General features: G+C 37.3%; 1 long non-coding RNA gene across 5 annotated transcripts in view; it reads left to right on the plus strand.

The window, feature by feature from the left end:
* LOC128112611 (uncharacterized) overlaps positions 1–20761 on the plus strand; it is a 235094-nt gene that overhangs the window by 139139 nt on the left and 75194 nt on the right. For 3 of the 5 annotated variants that reach the window (XR_008219055.1, XR_008219054.1, XR_008219057.1), the window contains 4 exons: positions 5599–5693; positions 11811–11964; positions 13183–13203; positions 14123–17334. This is a non-coding gene — a long non-coding RNA (uncharacterized LOC128112611). Of the gene's footprint in view, positions 1–5598; positions 5694–11810; positions 11965–13182; positions 13204–14122; positions 17335–20761 lie in introns of those variants that run through there. The other 2 variants (XR_008219058.1, XR_008219056.1) reach the window with 2 other exon arrangements.

Here is a 20761-nt window from a genome sequence, read left to right on the forward strand (position 1 = left end):
GGGAATCAATCTCCCCCAAGATCCGACTATATACTCTTAAGTGTGTGGGTGTCCAGCAGCTGGTTGGATCTACCAGTGGCCACACCCTTAAAGTAAACTGACTCTTCTCCCAGAAGCTGGTGGGACTTTTTGCCCACCTCCTCCTCCCTCTATGTGGGATTTTTCTGGCTTGAGCTTTCATGGGTCTGTGAATGGTGTTACAAGTACTGTGAGTTCATATGAGTAACTGCCCTGCTGTCTCCATAAAACACTATTTCCTTTTAGTTTTCTGTTGCCTCTGGCTCTTACAGTCTTTCTAACCCCTCTACCACAATGATCTTTGAGCCTTGAGAGGACTGTTAATGCAGTTGTCAAATGTTTTCAAAGAAGCTTCATTTTTAGTAAATAGCAACTATCACAGAGACCACAACTGGTCAAGGTGCAGAGAATAAGAGTTTACCTTTAATAGACATCACACTTTTAAGTAAATATTTATCTACAAACTCGCATCTGCTCCCACAGACTAAAGATATTCCAGAGGCATCCTACTAGGGATGAGCTAGGGATCCTACTCACTGCTTTAGTTTCATTCTTTTTCAATTTTTTCCTCTGGATATTTAAAAAATTCTCTATTTTGTTCAGGCTCCTGACTAGAATATGTTTGTAATGAGGCAAATATCAGAGTAACTTGGAGAGCTCAGACAAGCCATCTGAAAATGCAGGGGTTAATTCAAGATTAGATATGGTGGCATAGTTCTTGATTATCCATGTGGAGCGATTTAATAAAACAGCAGATCATTCAGGAATCATTCATACTTGGCCTTGAGATGTATTAGAGGATGCATCTTTGATCTCTCTTTCTAATTATGTTTTGCTTTGGTCTAATGCTAGAGTAATAATTTACATTCCCAAAGCATATGCCAACCAACAACAGAGGAAAAGGACAGAGGAAAAAAGAGGGAGAGAGAGGCAAGATAAAAAAAAAACAGCAGGAGGAAGAGAAAGGGGGCATAAAAAAAGCAATGGAGGAAGGAACCAGGGGAGCTCTTCAAATGCCATGGAGAATTCACAAAACAAGTGTGCATGCACATAAGGTATTTATTGAACCACATCCCTTGTTTTGTAGGCCAACTACTCTCTTTCTCAGAATTCTTTTCTGTTCTCTTCTTCTTCCAAACCAATGAACACATCAATATTGTAAGCACCTTTTAGAAAGGCTGTCTTTTAGAGGATACAAGTTGAGAAATAAGTTTCTTACCATTCAGGAGCTCCTGGTTGATGCTGAGATTTGAGATGAAATCCTTCACTTAGAAGACCTCAAACTCTTTAACCATTGCTGGTTCAGTGTTTCTAATGCAGAAAACCCTCAACATAAATGCTAACGAAGAGGTAAGTGTGAAAGCTGATCTGAGGGTGGGTCCAGGGCTTCTTCTAGGGATATGATGAGTACTATTTAAACACAAGCAGAATTTAAATAGGAATACAAAGACTAGGGATAGTCTACATTCCAATGTCTTGAAAGAAAATGGTGGAGAAATACATAGCCTAATATGGATAATTATGATCATGGGACAGAAGCTGAGAGAAATCCATTTATTTGACCCAGAAATTTCAAGTAAAGTCTATTAAAGAAGGGGCTAGAGTGATGACCAATGTTTGACAGCAATTACTAGACTTGCAGGGAATCTTGGTCTAGCTCCCAGCACCCATATGATGGCTCACAACGACCTGTAACTCCATCTTCAGAGGATATGACAGCTCCTCTAACCCACAGTGGGTCCTGCACATACATAACACTTATATATGCATATATTTATAACATAAAATAAAAAGATATTATTTTAAAAGGATATTAAAGAAATTAGCTGGAAACTCAAATAGAGAAAGTTCAAACGAAGTCTTAGAAATCTGTAAAATTTAAAAAGAAATTGGTAAATTTACTTAGATGGTAGCATATGTCAACTGCTGCAATTCTCAAGCACTTTACACATACAAGCACAGTAGCTGGATTGGAAACAAAATCTAAAATCAAATAAAAATTGAAGTTTATGATAAAATGGAGGCTTTAAACCCCATGCTTTCAAGCATAGTATTTTTGTTGGAAGTTCAAGCTTAGGATTTACACTTTATGTCATCAAATTTTCTTCAACATAACCCTAGACATCCACACCTCAAAGCCAGAGGATCACAAATTCTGTTCTATCTTCAGTCTTCCTTATTGAGACCAAAGAGATGAGTGGATACAAGTAACAAGAACCTAAGGGCTTTTTAGAGAAGACGACTATATATTGAGTTTCTCATCCTTTTCCTCAATTGTAGGTGTAAACCAGATAATATGCTGATAGGTTTGTTTCCCCTTCCATTTTTTTTTCTGAGACAGGATATCATATCTCTATTATAAGCAAAGTACTATCACACTTGTTATTCTAGTTTCTTAGCCTCCACGTTGGCGGGGTCATTATGAACACTACCATACCCAATACATTTTACATAGTGTGTGGGCACAGCATAAGGGATGTTGAAATAGATGGCATAAAGAGTTTTAAAAGACTGAAAAACAATCTTTCTCTTATCCTGAAAAAAAATTATAAAACATTTTCAGAGACAAACTGCAAGACAGTAAATAAAGATAGTGGTGTGGAGACAGTAAGAAACAAACATGTGAATTTGAAAGGGGAAGATGTGTGGGATGATACACTAAGTAGCACTGTGTGTAGAGGAAGCCCATGCTCTACATTGCATGGATGGCCAGGAATTGGCAGCTGAATGACTCAGAGACCTAGGATAGAATCACACATGACTGACCAATAAAGAAAATCAATGTAATGATTCCTTATGATATTCTGCTATACTCATAACTCTGTGTCTAGCCCAATCATCATCAGAGAGGCTTCCTCTTGTAGCTGATGGTAGGAGATGCAGAGATCCACACCCAAACATTAGGCAGAGCCTGGGAAACCCCACAGAAGAGTGGAAGGAAGGATTACAGGAGCCAGAGGAGTAGAGGACACCAGGAGAACACAGCCCACATAATCAAATAAGCAGGGCTCACTGGCATTCACAGAGACTGAAACAATCACAGAGCCTGCAGGGGTCCTCCATAGGTCCTCTGTGTACATGCTGTGGTTGTTTAATTTGGATGATTGTGGGACTCCTAACAGTGGGAGTCAGGGTATCTCTACTCTTCTGACTGCTCTTGGGACCTTTTCCTCCTGATGGGTTGCCTTGTCCAGCCTTGATAGGAGAATTTGTGCCTAGTCTTATTGCATCTTTTTATGCAATAATAAGATATCAGTGGATACCACTGGGAGGCCTGCTCTTTTCTAAAGGGAAACAGAGCAGTGGATCTGAAGGAGAGAGGAAGCAGAGGGTGGGTGGATTGGAGGTAGGGGAGGCTGTAGTAAGGATGTAATAAATGAGAGAAGAATAAATAAAAAGTAAAAAGAAAAAGAAAGAAAATCCAGTGCAGAGTCACTGCATTGGGGAGTAATACTTAGGAACAAGACAGGTTTCTTTACTTTCTTCAATTGTATCAGGATTCAAACATTTCTACCTTGATCTTCACAAATAGATAGATTATTGGTAAGGTAGAATTCTCATAATATATAGTTGGTAATACTAAGATGAAAGCCTAGATGTTTCTAAACTCAAAGTCCTTACCTTTCCACCCTCATAAGCAGGGCTAAAGCAGAGTTCAAAAATTAGAAATGCACACGTAGTTATCTCCTACATAATCAAAGCTTCGGGTGATCCAGTCAGACTCCTGTGTCAGGAGAATATGTATATAATGCAGAAGATACAAAAGCAAAAATGAGGCAAATTCACAGCTTCACAGAAAAATGACACGACTGTCCAGGAGGAAAATATTTTATTTTCAAAACTTCAGAGTGTTTCAGGCGACCACACCATTAAGTAGGAAATTTAGTTGTATCATATAAAATGTATAAATATTATTTCAAATAGAGCTAGTATTTGTTACTTCTCTGGGAGAGTTGGGCTAGTTGCTCTGCCATTTTTGTGGATCTAATATTTGATTTGCTCTCCAGTTTCAAATCACAGGAAATGTTTCCCCAGTGACTCAGAGCATTTAGGTGACATTTCTTGCCAGCAAACCAGGAAATTAGATCAATGATTGTCTTGGCATTGTTGACTTTCCCAGTTGACAATGATCGGGACCTGGTCATTTACTTGAAGTCTCATTATTTTCTGTTATCCTAAGTTCATCTTTTTCTTTTCTTTTCTTTCTTATTCTGGATACATCTATCAAATAAACATACAAGCTTGGGCTTTAAAACAATGAGTCAGAATTTCAACAGTTCTGTTACCTCTTTGACATCTTTAAAAATCTGTTTCCTCAGCCAAAATTAAAAAGTATCCCTGTTCCAGTGTTCTAAGGCATTGAGTCAGGAGGTAGCAGACTGGGTAACAGACAAATGCCTGCTTATAGCCTTAAGCTAATGCTCACCCATCTTATCAGTGCCTACCTCACCAGGAGTAGTATGGAATTTGAGTTCACAGACAGGAAAAACTAGCCAGGGTTCCAAAGCTAAGTATAAGCACAGCAAACCGTGGAAGGTTCTAGGTGTTTCTTTCGGGGCTCGTTTTCATTGTAAGGTCTTAATACATGGGAGAGAAACAATGGCAACAGAGAAAACCAATTGACTTGAAACAAATCTCTACATGTTTTTCTCTATCTAACCCAGGTGTCATCTGCTATCTTGACTCAAGCTCGGGACATACCGAATTGTTCTGGTCCTTTTATTATGGTTCTGGTCCTTTTTGTCATGAATTCTTGCTTCCTCCCCTCTTGGGGAAAGATTGAGCCCAGCCAGTGTCCTGCACCATCTGTCTTCCTTAATGTTACCTTCCATCATTCAGGCTCCCCCACTCTGCTTAATGGAAAATCAACTAACTTCTGTTTTCTCTTTAAAAAAATAAAATGAAAGGAGAAAAATATTACTGATTTTGAAAAAGGTTTTAAACAAACATATATTTTGTTTTGAGCTTATTTCCTTCCTATCCTGCTGCCCTTCCCCTTTCTTATCAAACCTCTCCCTTTTGTCCCCTTTTTCCTCCTAGACAGAACAACAACAACAACAAAACATTTTAAAATCTGTTTTGTCTTATTTCAGTATCATCTTTTAAAGATTAGTTGAAAAGGGATGTGACCTACAAAATCATGTCTAAGTATGTCATCATCCTATTTGGTTTGATGTCTAATACACACAACTTTAAATTTACAGTAAAATATTCTCTGTTTTAATCTAGCTGTGTACTGGTGTGCTGTGTACTGGTTTCCTCCCTGAAATGGGACAGGGGGAACTGGAGAAAGATTCATACTCAACATATCACAGGGCTGTTTTGAAAACTTCACAAATAAATATTAGAAGGAAGAACATTTCAGAAATCCCATACATCATTAAAACTGTAGCCATCTATTAAGAACAAGATATTACAAATTAGGCTTTGTTTACAAGTGTGTCTGGTTGAGTCCTTTGTGAAAATGCAAATTAGTAACTGAGAGACACTGCTTTCTAAGAACTCAAGTTTAGTTAGGGACCGATATCCTGTAAATTTTCTATTTGAAAGAAAATTGTGGTTTCTCCTTTAATTATTCAGTTGATTGTGTCGACTCTACAATTCATTTCACCAGTGTGGACTCGGTCTCCAGGTTTTAATCCACACCCTGTCACTCATTTCCTCGACGACCTTGGGTAAGTCATTTAATTTCTACACATCTCAATTTCTTTGTGTGTAAAATTGGGATAATAATCTTGACCTCACAGAGAGGTTGTATGAATTAACTGATTAATGATTATAAAGCAATTTGGAAATACAGAACGCTATATAAATGCTAAGTGTTGTTATTAAGCAAATCAATTCAGAAAATCAAGATAATGACATTTCTTTTCAATCTATGTCTTAAAGTGCTTAACGCCTCTGTATCCAAGCTCTGAGTGGAAAAAAAAAGAAGAAGTTTAAATATTTATAACTTGAATTTTTCTAGTTTAATCTGTTTCTACAGCAGACAAGAAAAAAAAGTCTCTTAAACTGAGAACTTGGGGCCATCATTCAATTTGACATTTTACTTGTACCCTCTTAAAAAATTCTGAAACATATGCCTATCAAGCAAGTGTTTGTCTCTCTGTTATTTATCAGTTATTGTGTATCTATAATCTATCTATATTTATCTAATGGAATCTTAGAATTTCAGAGATGAAATTGATACTAAATACTTCCAATCCAGGTTCCTAATCTATGTGAGGAAAATGTTTGAGAACACAAGAAATGATTTGTGCTGTGGGTAGCTTTTTCCAGAGCTGATCTCTGTCCTCAGCCCTCAATGTAATTCCTTTCATTCGTGAGAACAGCAGACAACACAGACCATGTCTGGGGCTAAATAACAGACACTCTTGAAAGTGCATGGTTAACTATTGTGAAGTTAACAATATCATGGCACAATCTGGGCACTTCTTAGTTTAACAGTTTTTGTTCTGTGTAACTTCAGCTATATAGAACTAGTAAATGTGCTCCTGGTGACACTTCTAGCTTTCCTTGAATTTTGTTTCTTTCCTAGAAAGCATGTGAAATTAAGAATGAAGTCTTGGGTTCTATCAACTAATACATGAAGTGTTTGTTATAGAGGTATCTACACATCTGAAGTATAAATTAATGCTTTTCGGTTAATCCAGTGCTATAAGGAGTTTTACCTGACAGAATAAACATCCTTGTTAGCCATTTCCTCCCACTGAGGCACAATTCATTCTAACAACTTTTGAAGCAAAGACCAGGTAGACACCATCTGAGACTCTCAGGACTGACGTTCTTAGCCCCATGGTGTCTGCAACGATATTACACTTTTTTTAGGTGGTATTTTGAATTCTGTGTAGTTCATAGAATGTACATCTGCTAGTAAAACCAATTGCACCCTCAAGCGGATGTTCATTTGAGGATTTCTATTGCCAAAGAATAAATTTCCAGAATGTTAGTGCTGGAAGGAATATCAGAAATCATTAGGTCTGCTTCTTTCATTTATGGTAAAAAACTGGAATCTTGAAATATTAAGTAAATAGTTTAAGGTCACAGAGTGAGTCTGAAGAAATATGAGTTTAAAATCCAGGATTTTATGAATCCCAATTGAAGGATATTTCTACTACATCATTGACTAAAATGTCATTGGATAAATGATACTTTATTCCAAAGTTAGGACTTTCTGAACCCTAAGCAAGAGACAGATTTTAAATATTATTTCTTTGGTTGTCTTTTTTCCACTCCACTCATGGGTTTGGTCTAAAACACCATTTAAATAATTTCACAGATGGGCTATTGCTCCTAAGATTCAATATGTTTGCTGGATGAATTGAGAGAAAACTATAGTCTTGTTCTTCTGTAGAAAATCCTAGCCATCTCTCACTAAGCCTTACATTTTCAAAAAGAGTCTATATGTAAGATGTGTTTAGCAAAGTAACCCATGTCATTCATGGATGAGCACTAGCTAACTAGAATGTGCCAACCTTGATGGTTCAAACTATCCCTGACCAAAACGTCTTTCCATGCCTCCTGAGGACTTTCAGGCCAGTTATCACTATAGCTGAGTTGATTTTTAAATATCTCAGGATTTATCTGAAAGATGAAGACAATCTCCCTCCATAGAGATGGGTAACCAGGAACAGGAATATGCCGTGGAGGTCTGGACTTAGTATCCGCTTTGGCCTTATGACATGTTTATGAGTTTTTCTAAAGCTTGTCAGCTGGTTGATAACACAGTTTCATTGCAAGATGATAAAAATATAACAAACGATCATGAATTATTGGTCATTGAAAACATTGTATTTATTTTTCAATAATTGCATCAGGCACAAACAAGTAGCTGGCCATCAGTATCTCAAAATCAAAATAAAAAATCCACAGCTTGAAGTATCTTTTCATCTCACCCCTTTCTTCAGTTCTACAGGGCTACCTATATTTTCCCATTTTATGCACATTTGGGACACCAACTCACATTATCATAAACTGCACTTGTCATCCTCTTTTCCAAACTTATTAACTCAACTTCTTAACTTGCATCAACTGCAGTGAGTTCAGTGAGATAAGACCTTGGTCCCCAAAGTCTCCTCATAGAGAGATGTTGTCCTTGGTTGACTGAATCCAGTAGCAGGAACACAGCATTTTGTATGCTCACTGATTCCCTGTAAGAAGGATTTATCAGCTTCCATGTATCACCTACAGGTGACTCAAGAGAGGTTACAGCACTGACCCCACCATAGAACACAGAGCTATAGAGTTGATTTTCTAAGAAAATTAAAAAATAAAAATAAACAAAGGCATTCACATTTCCATACGGATTGAGAACACCTCATTGACAGGCAGAACTTACAGCAGACTGTCATATTTGCAAGAAAACCAATGAAATAAGGTATTAATCACAAACACAAACAGTTTTTACTCAACTTTTAAATGGCATGGAGAAGCAGCTAATTGAATTTATCCTACTTTCTCTATGTATATTTTTTGTCTCAGCTTATATGCTATAATTTCATGATACTATATATTTTCCATAATTCCCTGGGTATTAATTTGAATCGGACATTGTGAGTTGATTGCGAATTGCCACAATGAAAAGCATGAAGCAAAGTTGAGCTACTGCATGGCTCAGGTTCTCCTGGTAGGAAAGTGCTGAGAAAGAACTCGGAGAAGTAGAGGCCAGTCTTTAACACAGCAACTTGCTCAGTGTCCACAGATGGGGCTACTCTCTGTTTCACACATTGAGTTTATGCAGTGAGGCAGTAAGCAGGTTGTGGGTGAGAATCAGATACTACATTTCCAATGAGTTTTCCATCAGCAAATAAATTACTAAATTAAAAGCGATAGCCTCCCACATGTGAATTTTGAATTTCATTTATAAGGAAACAAAGTTATAGATGATTAAATTTGCATGCACAGCTACTTGTGTTCAAGGATTTAGTCAATGTCAAAGATATAAGATTCCAACATTGAAAGGTGAATGTTTGCTTTTACCACTGGGTTTTTTTTTTAACAAAACAAAACCAAGCAACCTAAATATCAATGTATAATCACATTGCAGTTAATATAAAACATTAAAAAAAATCTCTGTGATTGATATCCAAATAGAACATAACTGATAACTTGAACATATGGTGAGACCAAATTAGACCCAAAGACAGTCACAAGAGGAAAGAATGTGGGAGCAGTAGATGACTGAATTGGCTAGTGACCTCTGAAAACCAAGGCAAGTAACAAAGCTGTTTTGAAAAACCAAGAAGGCCTCTCCATGCCTTTGCTCCCCATGCCAAAAAGGACAGAATCGAATTGACCATTGATATTAGATAGCTAACCGGTGTGCTCTTCACAGGGGAAGGATATTTCTCCAACCCTCAGTGTTTAGTTGCTTGTAGTTTTCTATTAAGTTGAGGTCTCCTGTCCATACTAGCTTGGCTATTGTCATTGTTCATCTCAAGTTTAGGTAGTCATGTCAGTGAGACTTTATGGGTGTGACTTCTTATATTACTAGGAGATAGATTCTCTCAGAAAACTCCTAATCCTCTACAGGTAACATTATCCACATTGAGTAGGTTAAATTTATGTATTTAGCAAAATATGTGTGTATATATATATATATATATATATATATATATATATATATATATATACACATATTTTAAAAAGAGGCGGTGAATTTGAAAAAGAGAAAGGAGTGTTTGGAGGGAGGAAAGGTGAAGTGATGAAATAATTTCATAATCTTAAGAAATGAAATAAATAGTTAAATTTTTTAAAGAAGACCAAACACAGCTAATCTTGTACCAGGAGTCAACTATTGGATTAGCTGAAAGCTAGTTATACAACTAGGATCCAGGAAAGTCACTTGTCTCACAATTCATCCCTAAGTAGGGGCTGGACATAGAAAACTCAATTATATCCCGAGTTCTGTTAAAGGCAAAACATCTGCTCCTCGATAGAGAGTGGATGTTTGAGGTGACTGCAAGTGAGGAAGACCAGAAAAGTCAGGGAGAGGCCTTGCCTCTGGCTCCCCCATGTGCTGGGGAAGGCATTGCTAAGCAAACAAAGACACAATACAAAAAAACCCTGAATTCTGCTTTCGAGGGTAGGAGGAGAAATCATCTCCAATCCCTGTACAGTCTGAGGTTGTTTTGTTTGAGTCCTAAGGTCTAGAAAATGGCATAAAACAAATCAAGGGAAAATAGGGCCTGGCTGCCTGTGGCCTTTGTTGATGAACAGGGCTCTAAGTCAGTCATTGGACTGTTTTATTACTTGTCTTTAAGGCTGATGAGTCCCGTGCAGACCTGCCTCACTGAATTCTCAATAAAGGGTTAGTGCTTGTCCTGCGGAATAATAAGAACCGCTAATGACACCAATTAAGAGCTGTAAATGTCATTTATACTTGTTTGTTATTTTTCAAATCAATAAGGCTGGAAAGGCACAGCAGCCTGAGATAATTTAGACTGGAGAGGTTTGTGGGGACATTTTAATGGACATATTACAATCAAGATTCTTGTTCACCTTTTGGAGAATGATATCCCTCAATGGGTCAGTTCTGGTATTCATTTAAAGGATAACTTCCATCTTAAATAATTAAATCTAAAGAGAAATAGAGTAATGGAAAGAGATACATATGTGTGCATTTATTAATTACAGATATTGAATCTTTCATTCAAAACGCTACTCATTTTATTTGAGAATATATCTCTAAAGATAATAAAAATAATTTAATAAATGTAAGGGAGGTAAATACGTATGTAGGAAAATGATAATGTAAACTAGGGAATGATATTTTGCTGTTGTATGAACTTAGGAAAATATGCCTTCATTAAGTTATTACCCCTTCACTCTGCCCAAGAGGAAACAAGTGACCACTCCATTCACAGGGTTATAGCACTTATGATCATGGTTTTTACTCTGTTTGATTAGGGAGCAAGTGGATAGAACCTTGACGACGTCTGATACTTTGCAACAGTGGGTCAGGGAAATTGCTTCTAGGACCCTGGAAAAAGAAACCATTATTCTGTCTGCTGAAGAGCCTGCACATAGGAGCTGACAACCCATCTCCCAGAAGATTACAAACTTACTATAACTAAAGAGACATTTCTCTGTAGTGTTTAGAGATGGGTGTTCATGGACATGTGTTCTTCAACTTTCTTATTATAATTCAAGATCTTTAGAGAGTTCATAAATGACACATAGCATGTGAAGTTGCTTACTCTGGTTGCCTACCTCTATATTTATTTCTCTGAGAGTAGATTTTCTACCTTGAAAAGGCATATTCAAGTAGCTAACCTTTTGAATGATCATTTTTTAAATTACTTTTAAATTGAATAATAAAATCAGCACATAAGGAAAACATTTTAAAATACAATTTAGGAAATTATTGTAAAGTAAACAATCAATGATCATTATATATGAATGTCTACCTAACAGTGTTCTAAATAGTTCATAATATTCCACATAAGTCAATTGATCATGTCTACACAGTATCCTCTGTCCAATTTCATTTTTATTATTTGAGACAAGCTAGGGATATGACATAGTAGATTGAAAAAAAACTGAAACCATAATTTAGCATTTAAAAAAAGTTAATGAGATAGTACAGGGAGTGTATTGCATACAACCATACAATCTATCCACAGGTATCTCCAACTGACTCAGCACACATGGCTCTGTCTTGTGTGGGGCTCAGTAGGACAATGTCTAAGGAAAGATCTGCATTTGTATTTTGCTTTATCTTGTGTGTATATGAATGTGTGCATGTGTTTGTTTGTTTAATATGACATTTGTTTCTACACGTTTGTGTGCAGGTATTCATGCCCATGCATGTGCAGAGGACAGAAGAAGAAACCTGGGTTTCTACTTTGACAGCCTTGGTCTTATTCTTTGAGGCAGAGTCATTTGTGGAACCCGTAGATACTCTGATGGCCTGAGGACTCCTGTCTTTAGTCCTCCATTACTCAGGTAAGAAAGAGATAGCCAAGTTGGTCTTGCACCCAGGATTTTACGTGATACAGCAGATCCAAACTCTGGTTCTTCCATTTGCATAGCAAGTCACCTATCTAGCCCCAGAGAAACATTTTTAAAAATCTCAAAGCATATTTAGATGCCTGCCTTTGCATGCTGCTGTCAAATTGTTTAGTAAGCATTTCATATAAAAGTACTTAAATTGAACTGAACTTGTCTTTCTTTGAATTAATGCAACTATTTTATCCAAAATTTTCAATTTCCCTTCCCTTCATGGACCTAATCTGTCAAATATTTTTCCTAGTTTCCTTGTTTTAACAAATTTACCCAACTCACCCGGCACAAATATTACTGAAACTCCGAATAGGTTTTCATTCTTTTCTACCTTTCCTTGCCACAAAATGTCTTTTCATTTACTCTGTCTTATTTACAAATGCCCTATCTGTCATCCACTCCAATGCTATGTAACCTGATTAACCAATTTCAAAATAATTTTGTTTCATTCACTCATCTATTCATTTGTTCAGCACATATTTGTTGTAATTCTGGTGAGTGAGACATTGTAGTGCACCCTCTTTTCCCAAATATTATTCTACCTCAATATTTGAATAAAACATTGAAAATTTTGTATATGTTCCTTTGCTTCTACAGCTTAAGGGTTTATTTTCAGTAATATACAGTGTGTTCCTTGATGGCAAGCACCTTCCTTCAGTCATTTCTGAGTGCCCCTCTGTGCTTATCAGTACATGCTTCACAGAATAAGTAAATGAAAGAAAAAAATCAAGATATATTTGTGCATGATTCCACAAAAAAAAAAAAAAAAAAAAAAAAAAACAAAAAAAAAAACAGCTGCTCTGTTGGGGAAACTAACCACAATTGGCAGCCAAATTCCAAAATAAATAAGTTGATTGGTTTTGTTTCTTACTAGTTCTCTAGATATTGCACAAAAAATATAAATTGGAGGTTGTGGAGGCTCAGCAGTTAAAGAATGCTTCCTGCTCTTCAGAGAACCCAAATTTGGTTTCTAGTTCACATTGGGCAGTTCACAGGCAGCTGTGAACTCAAGTTCCAGAATATTTGGTGCTCTCTCTGGCCTCTGCAGGTGCCTGAACTCACGACTGAATACCCACACACATACATGAAAATAAAACAAAGCTTGAAAACAATTTAATTAAGTGTTTTTTTTCACCTCTTTAATTTTCTTTCTTTTTGCAGTAGATGAATCAAGATGCGCAAGTAAGTAAATAGAATCAGTGAAAGCTAGCAATGAAATGTGGTGTGGTTTTTATTTATGATACTTTTCAGCAAAGGTGTTCACTTAATGAGTTATTTGTGTCTTGCGGGCAGAGACAAATCTTGATGCAAAGGTGTATAATGTTCTTTAATATAATTTGCTCTGTAAAAATAAAGTGGCATAAATATCTTCCATGAGCCAACTCTTGGATGCATCTACATCAATCTACCTGAGATCCTAGTGGGTGAGGGATATGATGGTAATTAGTTCTAACTAAATGTTAATGACCCTGCCAACTAGAGGAAAGGAGGCCTCAAGTCAACTTACTGTTCTTTATTATGCCTAGTCCCCTTTCAAAGACCTTTCTCCTAGTTAGTCCCACTTTTTTTCCCAGGCAACATTTCCCAAACTCATACTTTCTGTCTTCAAGAGAGATATACCAGAAAGAATCAGAAAAAAAGAACCACCTTGGTTCTTAGAAGAATGTTCCTTTTAACCAAGATGGGGTATTAATCTAAAGGAATTCATTACTCTGTGTGGAATATCATATTCCAGTATGTTATGTCAAGACATTTTAAAGGTACACATCTCTAAAACGAATGAGAATGACTGGATTCAATTCCTTCCATTTCAGCCACCCATAAATGGGTCATTGTGGCCAGGGTCTGAGGAAGCATAGAGATTTTTGATGATTGTACTTGCTGGTCCTGATCCTGACAAAGAATTCAATAAGGCAGAATGACTTCTGTGGCAGAGAGGACACTGCTATTCACGATGTTTCTCTTTGAAAGACATTTTCAAATGCTCCTCATATGTGAGAAGTCAGAGAGCCACTAGTAAACAGTAGTCTTTGTTCATAGGATTTATGTGACTCTTCCCTTACAACTACCTGATGCTGATCTCAGAATATCTCCTTTTTAGAAGGAAGAGTTACTTCAAGATCAGAGAGTTCATGAAGCTAAGCCTCAAATCTTCTGGGAATGAGTGTAGGGGAGCACCTGGCTGGACAACAGGAGACCTTACCTAGAGATAGCACTTGCTGCATAGGAACACAGCTGCTATGTTTCTAAAACTCCAAAAGAATCCTCATGTAGGATTTTAATGTGAAATGTCCCATTTCAAACATTAGCTTAAAAGTATCAATGTTGTCAATAAACTGTGTCTGTGGACCGTGAGCATCTGGAAAAAATGAAAGTTCCAGCTGTGATTTTCTATCTAATTTATCACATGATAGGTTCTCTCTTAAAGCCTGGGCTCTCCTCTGCTTGTTGTACTTCTTACGACATGGTCTAGCCCCTACTCAACTCATGCCTTCCCTATCTGGTCCCTCCTACCCCTTAGGCTCTGTTTCCTTGCCTGTGCACAGAGGAAAGGGTTTTGTAACTGATGCATGGAAATTACTTAATTAAAGCCTCTCATTTCTGGATGTTGCCTTCCTTTAGATAAAAACTCAGATACCTCAACAAAGAGTGTTGACTTTTTGTTCTTCCTGCTTGTTGTGTAACAAACAGGTCCATGTCAGTTCAGTGTTCAAAAGTAATAGAGTTTCCAGAGTCCATTTATGTCTGCAAGCTAGAATTTTGTTTCTGGAAGGTTTGCCTATACTAACTGAATAAGCAGTACTTTTTCTTATTCTAATATCCTTAATGAGATTTATAGACTCTTTACAGTGTTTTATGCTGATTAGGGACTTAGAATACATCACACACTAATAAAATATCCCCACTACCCAACTTGTGCTTTTGCATGCTTTATTTCAGTGAATAATGGGTCTTAAATAATGTTGGGAACATGTTATCTAGGATGTTCCCAAGAAATATGGAATGAAGATCCATCAGGAAACATTAATAAAGATATAAACACACAGAGCTGGTGACCAAGGAAATCTGATTCATTGGGCTGTAAACTCTTAAAGAATCTGGGTTGTGAATGGTTCCCACAAAAAACAAAATGGATCTCAAAAACAACAATTTATTCATTTTCATTTTTGAATTTGCTTTCTATGAGTTTTAGCTTGTGCAAATGTTTTAAAATTGAAGGTAATCATTGTGCCATGTTCTCAATCCCAGCATAAAGACATTTACTCCACGTAGCTTCCTTTGCACATGACAACCATTTTCATGGTTATAGCTAATTAGCTTCCTTTCGGCATTAGATACAGCGGATATTTAAGCAACGTAAACTAGCTGTCATCCAGCAGCATCATAATCAAAATGGCATAAAATTCGCCATAAAACCTGCAGCTAATAACATTTATAAGACACCTTATCACATAAGGATACTGGAAAAGCTCAGACACTGTATATCACAAAGCATCCCCAGGGAAGCAGCTCAGCTTCCTAATGACAGTGTGTGAGTTTACTCTGGGAGCTTTTATGCACCTGCCTAAGCCAGGGTCATCCCAGTCAAAGAGACAAAGCCTAGGTTCCAACGCATCAACAGTCTGGCCACTTTTTTTCCTGACCAGCCCAGGCATCTCCCAGTTTAAAGTCACATCAATGCTGGCTCTGGATTCAAATTAATGTTTTAGATGAATGTGCATATACCCTGTTCTCCACCTGAAAAACTTGAATCCTTTACATCTATGTCCTATTCCTCTATACTTGTGCTCATTCTTCTAAATTCACATCATCTTGGGTCTTCTCTTGGGATTGAATTATTGATGATTCTGACTCAAGTCAGACATTATTTTTAAGCTTGTATTATTTTCATGAACTCTGTGTAGTTATTACTCATCCTGGCCATCTTCTTTTGTTTTAAAATCGGTACCTTAGACGATCAGTGCTATGCCATCACCAAAAATATTGATAATCCTGTGGGAAAATGTGCTTTTCCTCTCAGCAAGTATGGAAGAGTCAGCCATGTAGGCTGACTATGTTTCCACCCACAGCTCAATGTATTCATGGGGTTCCTGGATTCATAACTCACAGAGGTGGGGCCTGTTCCTATTGCCTTGTGTGGACCTTTTTAAAAAAGTCTAAAATTTGACTACAATTGAATTCAATACAATATCCAATGCTCAGTTTATTATGTCTTCCATTACTGACCAAGCTAATTATCTTCAGCTTCTTGACACTTGAAGTCGAGCACCTTTCTCGTGACGAATGTTTCAAGCTTTATTTTATAATAACGGTATGAGCTTCCTATGCAATAGCTGGGTTAGACGTGGCTGTTTTCCTGGAATCTTTCTTCTGGTAGGATCCGGATCAAGATTCCTGCCTTCATTCATGCTTGTAGTATGAATCTTAAATGGTCTTATTAATAACAATAAACCTGGAGCTGGGTATTGGAGTGAATGCTGGAAGATCAGAGAGACAGAACAAGCCACAGCTAACCTCACCTGGCCAACTTCTCAGCCGATCCTGGTTCCTCAGACTGGAAGCCTCTGAGTCCTCATCCAAATAGATCTCAGCTGAACTATAGCGCAAAAGCCTAAAAGCTTAACCAGGCTCTAGTTCCTCGTCCTCACGCCTTACATACCTTTCTGCTTCTTGCCATCACTTCCTGGGATTAAAGGCTCTTGTTACCACACCTGGCTGTTTCCAGTGTGGCCTTGAACTCACAGAGATCCAGGAGGATCTCTGCCTCTGGAATACTAGGATTAAAGGTGTGAGTGCCACCATTTTCTGGCCTCTATGTCTGTCTAGTGGCTGTTCTGTTCTCTGACCCCAGATAAATTTATTAGGGTGCACGATATATTGGGGAACACAATATCACTACACATGCTCTTTGGTTTGACGCACTCCATTTCCTCTACTCATTCCCAGATTTTTATTGTGCCTCTGCAGACAGCTACTTGATTTTTCCATATAACAATATAATTGTAAAGATTATATTATGTTATACAGTATATATAAGATATGTGAAGTATTAAGTAATATGACAGTTTATGCCCAAATTGTTCTATAAAATACTATAAACTGATGCTTAGAGAGAAACAAAAGTAATTCAGAAAAATTGATTAGTGATGTTATAGATTGTAGAATGTATAGTATAGAGCAGTGGGAAAGCATCACACCTTTTATTCCGTCTTCATTAAGGGGTCTGCTTGTGTGCTCGTGGTTAAGCATTATTGTATTGAAAGATATGAATAAGATTGGAAGGAGACTGCATTAAAGCATGGCAAGCAGGTATCTTTTGTCTTTTTGTTTTGTTTTGTTTTTCGAGACAGGGTTTCTCTGTGTAGCTTTGCGCCTTTCCTGGATTTCGCTCTGTAGACCAGGCTGGCCTCAGACTCACAAAGATCTGCCTGCCTCTGCCTCCCGAGTACTGGGATTAAAGGCGTGTGCCACCACCACCCGGCTGGCAAGCAGATTATCTTTAACGTCTCCATGAATGACTTGAAATTTCCTATAACGTTTTACATAGAATTGTTTGGTGAATTTTCCCTAGTCTGTCTGTCTGTCCATCCATCTGCCCCCCCTCTCTCTTTCACACACACACACACACACACACACACACACACACACACACACACACCACAGTCCTAAATATTGCATTTTCAGTTCATATAGTCTTTATACAGTTACTATTATGTATGTTTATGGGCTCAGTGTTTGGTACTCAACAACTAACTGGCATACTCTTCCTTGAGAAACAGAGAAACACTGCCTCTCCTGATTCCAAGTTTCCTTAGTTTCCTGTAGTACTTTGTGTAATGTTGAAGCCTCATAGTCTTTTCCCCATCCAATTTCACATGTCTATTTGTATCATCCTTTTTCAGGTCACGTTTAGGTGGTCATATTGATGAGACTTCATGGGTGTAGCTCTGATCTTACTAGGAAACACAATCTTACAGCAAAACCACTGATCCTCTGGCTTTTACAATTCCTCTGCCACTACTTCTGCATTGTTTCCTGAGCTTGGGTGTGAGAGTGTTGTATGGAGGTATCCATGGGAACTGGGCTCCACATATCTGCATTTTGATTGGTTATGGTTTTCTGTATTGGGCCCTGCCTGTTATTTTGTTCCCCTTAAATTTATTTGAAGTATATTTTCACTATTCTCACTATACGAGTACGGATAATACATGGTGATATGTCTGGTGGAAATAAGATTACAAGAAAATTAAAACAAAAGTAGGTAAAGATCTTGTCAAATGAGGCATGGTACACACAACTATGATTCTAGTTACTCTGAAGACTAAGGACAAATGAATACAAAGTGAAGGTGATTCTGGAGAGACAGCTCATTAGTTAAGAGGGTTTATTGCTGTCTCAGAGGTCACCAATTTCTGTCTCAACAATTATTTTAGGTGGTTCCCATCTGCCCATAACACCAGCTCCAGGACATCTTGATACCCTCTTCTAGCCTCTATGGGCATACACATGTACATTAAAAAAAAATCTTTGAAATTTATCTACATAAATACAAATATAATTAAGAGAATGGGTAGAGTGAACAGAGAATCTATAGTAAAGAAAGATATACAAAAAGGAAAGAAATGAGAAGTAATTCCAAGGGAGGCCATGGAAGTGGTGGTTGGTGGGGTTGTGTTGAGAGGATGACTTGTGTGACTTTGGCCACCATTATTCAACCTAAATGAGATTCGAAACCACCAAAGAACAGGGACTGTATAGCCTAGTGGACAGGGTGTCAGGAGTCACCCAATTGATGCTAGGCTTCAGCACAGGAGAAAACAAATCCAATAGAGAACTACAGTGAAGTCAGATCTAGTGTATTCCAAGAAAGGACCCAAAAGGTCCTGTGGGTTTGAATTGCAACAATTGGAGGAAAGAAAAAGCAATGTAACTTGATAACATGAGGTTGTAGAGAGTGGATGGAGAATTATACAAAAGGGAAGAACAGGGACTTGATTTGGCCCTTGGTTCTAGTTCTTGACAAAGCTTAGAGATGAGAAGATGAAAGAGAATCCCAGAATAATGTAGAAGGACAACTGGGAAACTCTCATTCTCTGTCAGAGCTGTGCTTCTGTAAATGGTAAACCAGTCTCTAATCAGACTCAATGGCCTGTTTTTGTAATTCATGTTTTATGTGCCCTCTTTAAACCTTAGCAAACGCCATAGGTAGGTTAGCATGTAATGACTAAAACATTAAAAATAATATATATATGAAATAAAAGCAATCTTTAAGAAGAAAAATATTTATATATCTTATTATTTTCATGTATAAATGTTCACTCATAGTAAATTTGAAAGTCACAATGAGAGGTCAGGCATGTGATTCTGGTACTTGCTTCAGGTGACAGCTGATAAGTTTACATTTTCTGAAAAGTTCAAGCAGCTCCCTTCAGTGTTGCTTGCAATGAAATCTTCTGCAAGATAGTGACAGTTTTTGGTAGTGTTCTTAGCAAAGCAAAGTCGTATTATTCTTAAATTTCCAAAAAATTCAAAAAGCTTCAATTTGGAACCTCATAAAGAATAAATCATATTACCATGAGGAGTTTTCTGTTACACTTTATTATATTATTATCTTGTGTGTTGTACATGTATACTAACATATATGTGAGTGAGTACACATGCATCTGTCTTCGTGTGTATATCTGAGAGCTACATCAGGTCTGTTCCTCAGTTGCTTTCCACGTTAATTCTTTGAGTCAAGTTCTTTCACTGAATCTGGAGCTCAGTCATTTGTCCCGACTGTGTGGTCATGGAGCTCCGAAGATAGAAATAGATCTGCCTCTACTGATGAAGATCCAATCTCAGATCCTCGTGACAGTCATGAGTTCAAGGTAAATTCTTTATCAAGTGAACTACCTCTCCTGCTCAGGAATTCACGCTAGTTTAAAATGTAAAACAGTTGCATGCTTGCTTCAGATATGAACATACTTTCTAAAAAAAATCTACATGAATATCCAGTAAGACTTTTGAAAATAACATTAAGTGCAAACACAAAATCTTTCCTACAAAGAGTAACATCTCTCAATTCATGCAGTATACCTGACCACACATAATGGGTGTCCTTCAGTCCCTTCATTGTGAGGACCACAATATCCATACACACTGTTGAAATGCCTCCATGCTGGCCCTGATAGAAACAAATATATTAAAACTCAGTTTATTTCATAAGGAAAAATAGGAGGCCAAAGACTATGGTACATGCCAATTTTTGAAGCTATGATCAAGGAATTATTGAAAACTGCTAAAAAAAAAAAATGATGTCTCATTGTTAGTTCCAAAAGATACTAAAAGTTCAAGAGTTCTTTGCAAAACTCTGTATCCCAGAAGGACACTGGATTTACCATCTAATTACTGTGCTTCTGTACCTTACCACAATATGTGTGGACATGTGAAGGTGTGCACACTTACATTCTAGCACATTTATCCTACACAGCTTGTGGAAAATACTTCAATCTTATGAAACAAAATTCTAAATCCAGTATTTTATTGTGTCCAGTGTGGTCATCAGCAAGACATACATGTTGAATGTTCAAATGGAGGGTGCTGGTGATAATGCTGATGATACCTTAACCTGTTAGTGTGGCTGATACTATTTACAACAACAAAAATTAAAATTATGTGTTGTTTTCCACAGTTCCTGCAGGACAGCAGAACAAATCGCCCCCATTCTATCAATATTTGTCACAAATTATTTTACTAT

Source organism: Peromyscus californicus, unplaced genomic scaffold (assembly GCF_007827085.1).
Source record: "Peromyscus californicus insignis strain IS unplaced genomic scaffold, ASM782708v3 Scaffold_17__1_contigs__length_78620276, whole genome shotgun sequence".
In the NCBI taxonomy this organism is placed as follows: domain Eukaryota; kingdom Metazoa; phylum Chordata; class Mammalia; order Rodentia; family Cricetidae; genus Peromyscus; species Peromyscus californicus.